Source organism: Lepisma saccharinum, chromosome 6, assembly GCF_977018435.1.
Source record: "Lepisma saccharinum chromosome 6, izLepSacc3.1, whole genome shotgun sequence".
NCBI classification, from domain to species: Eukaryota; Metazoa; Arthropoda; class Insecta; order Zygentoma; family Lepismatidae; genus Lepisma; species Lepisma saccharinum.
Window position 1 is genome coordinate 29,126,321 of NC_139234.1, and position 3,335 is coordinate 29,129,655.

Below are 3,335 nucleotides of genomic sequence, written 5' to 3' on the forward strand. Positions count from 1 at the left end.
AATGCCCCTCACGACGACCCCGCATTAATAGAACTGGAAGAGTTAGGTGGTAGACCAGCAACAGCTGAACCTCGCCCAGCAATAAAGTCAATTCAATTCAATTAAATTCAATTCAAGAGTCCCTGTAAATTGACCACTGGACGACCCCTATGGTATACCAACCTACAGTACTTCAAGTACTGACAAGACCCCAAAACTTGAATACAACATCAAGGTAAGAGGTCACCCCCTTCACGGCAGACGATTGTAAACTTTTTTCCCAAACCCAGGTCAACTTTCGCCGCCGGCAACCTCAATGTAGCGCACATAAATGCCCAGAGCGCCCTCAAACATTTCCTCGAGATCCAAAATATATTTTCCACGCTCGAGCATATCGATGCTCTTTTAGTCTCCGAAACGTGGCTGCAAGAGTCCCTCTCGAGCGATCTGGTGCATGTGGCGGGATTTAAACTCTTTAGGAGAGACAGGATCGGAAAAAGGGGCGGGGGAGTAGCAATATATCTAAGGGAAGACATTAACGCAAAAGTAATAGGAGAATCTCACGGAGAATATAACTATTCTTCCGAATTCCTCATTCTCGAAGTCACCGTAAGACAACAAAAGGTTCTTTTGTCCGTAGTGTACCGACCTCCTTGCACTTCCCTCGTCAACTTCGAAAATGAAATCGGGAATTTCTTGCCCAACTATGAACATTCGATAGTTTTGGGGGACTTTAATATCGATCTCTGCTGCACAAAGAAAGAAGTCACGTCGTTCCGGGACACGGTGTCTGCTCTGAACCTTTCCATCTGTCCTCTCGACCCAACTCACCACACTCCAACCTCTGAATCGTGGATCGACTTAATTCTTGTTTCCAGCCCATCACGCGTAGTAAGTCACGGACAAACCCCAGTACCCGGAATCTCTTACCATGACATGATATTTTTATCTTATGAGCTGCGCGTTCCCAAGTACAAAGCCAAACTTGTATGTTACAGAGACATTAAAAACATAAACGATGCGCAATTATCTGCCGACGCCGCCCTTCTCCCATGGCACGTAATCAGCACGTTGCCCACTCTCGACCAACAGGTGAATCTCCTTAACACTTTCATTCTCCAGTTGTACGACAAGCACGCCCCGGTGAAAAAGAAACGCGTCTCTCGCCCCCCTTGTCCGTGGTTGACGGACGACCTGCGGCAGCTCATGGCAGCCAGGGATCGAGCCTACGGCAAACATCGAAGGGACGTAAAGCGCGGCCAGTCGGCAAGTGGCAGTTTCGAAAGTTTCAGAATATTACGAAATCGTTGTAACCAAGAGGTCAGGAAAGCAAAGCGTCGATTCGCGAACGATCTTCTGAATTATGAGAAAAAGTCGGATGTTATTTGGAAAAAACTGAAAACTTTAGGGATTGGTAAACAAAAAAGGAACGATCAATTAAACTTCTCCATAGAAATGTTGAACGAATATTTCAGCGAAGTTCAAACACTGGACAATAATGTAAGGGAAGAAACAATACGAACGATTTCGACCACCGTTCACAGCACCGCACCAAAATTTTTCTTCTCGCCCATTCGGCCAGAACACGTTCAGTCAGCTCTCAATAAAATAAAATCCACTGCTGTGGGAATAGACGAAATCTCTGTTCTAATGATTAAAAAAATTCTCCCGTACGTTCTCCTTCCTATAACAGGCATTTTTAATTTCTCCCTGTCCTTCGGCATATTCCCGTCGATTTGGAAACTGGCTAAGGTTCGCCCTCTGCCGAAAACAAACAAAGTTCTCAGCCTCGGCGACCACCGGCCGATAAGTATTCTTCCGGCTCTGTCCAAAGCTCTCGAACACGTTGTCAGTAACCAAACGCGTAATTTCTTATCACGAAACAATCTAATGAATCCCCTCCAATCGGGATTCCGGCGCAACCATAGCACCTGCACAGCGCTCATCAACGTGACGGACGACATAAGACACGCCATGGACATTAAAGAAGTAACTATTCTTGTACTTCTGGACTTTAGTAAAGCTTTTCAGACTATTGACCACGACATCCTGCTATCCAAGCTATCCTTCCTGTACAACTTCTCTGACCCAACCGTAGCTTGGTTCCGTTCGTATATTAATGAACGCCAACAATGCGTCTTCAACTCTGGTGAGAAATCGTCGTGGCGATCAATCAGCGCCGGTGTCCCCCAGGGAACCGTCCTCGGTCCACTCCTCTTCTCTCTGTACATTAACCATATTCCTGACGCACTCGAACACTGTAAATATCACATCTATGCAGATGATGTTCAGCTGTATTTGTCATTTCCTCCAAAGAATATTGAAAATTCAATTCGCGATATAAATTATGATCTGAACAAAATCAGTACTTGGTCAGCTAATCATGGGCTACTAATTAATCCTTCGAAAACCCAAACTATTATTATAGGTTCACAAAAAATGCTTTCAGCATTTGAAATTTCTTCCCTCCCGCCCATAATGGTCTTAGGGAAAGCTATTAAATTAAGTAAAACAGCCAAAAATCTGGGCGTAATGTTTAATCAGCATCTCTCATGGTCAGATCACGTAAATTTAACTAGTAAAAGAGCCTTCGCTGCATTACACGCTCTTGTTCGGCTTAAACATTTTCTACCCGTTAGCATTAAAATCAAGCTGGTGCAAGCACTTGTTTTTCCACACTTCGATTACTGCGATTCTGTCTATTCCGAATTACCAGATGATCTCGCTCAACGTCTTCAACGAGTACAAAACACCTGCGTCCGCTTTATTTTCGATCTGAAATATAGGGACCATTTATCCGTTTTCTTTACAAAGCTAAATTGGCTCAAATTAATTGATCGCCGAAAGGTACACAACCTCACCCTTCTCTATAGGGCAATCAGTTCAAAGGAACCGGCTTATCTCTCGAGCAGATTCTCAATGCTTTCCGAATCACACAGCCTTGACACCAGATCGCGAGGGAGAACTCAACTACTCATCCCCCTTCATAACTCAAATTTTTATTCAAAATCTTTCACCGTTTCTACTTCTCGTCTTTGGAACTCACTGCCCCTCGAAATCCGAAAGTCATCTTCAGTATATGTCTTTAAGACGCAATTAAAACATTTTTTATTGGGCACAAATAGTTAGCACATTATATTTTAGTGATAAATTGCATACAGTTAAGCGCAGAACAACACTGAAAATCCTTATTCACCTTAATTTTTCAAATCCCTGACTACTGTCATGAATATCTGATTGTGTGTGTGTGTGTGTATGTGTGTGTTTTCTTGTATGTTCGTGTGTATAGGTTAGGATTTTATTCCCGTATGCATTTTTTTTCTTATCATTTTTTTCTGTAATTTTTTCTTTGTAAT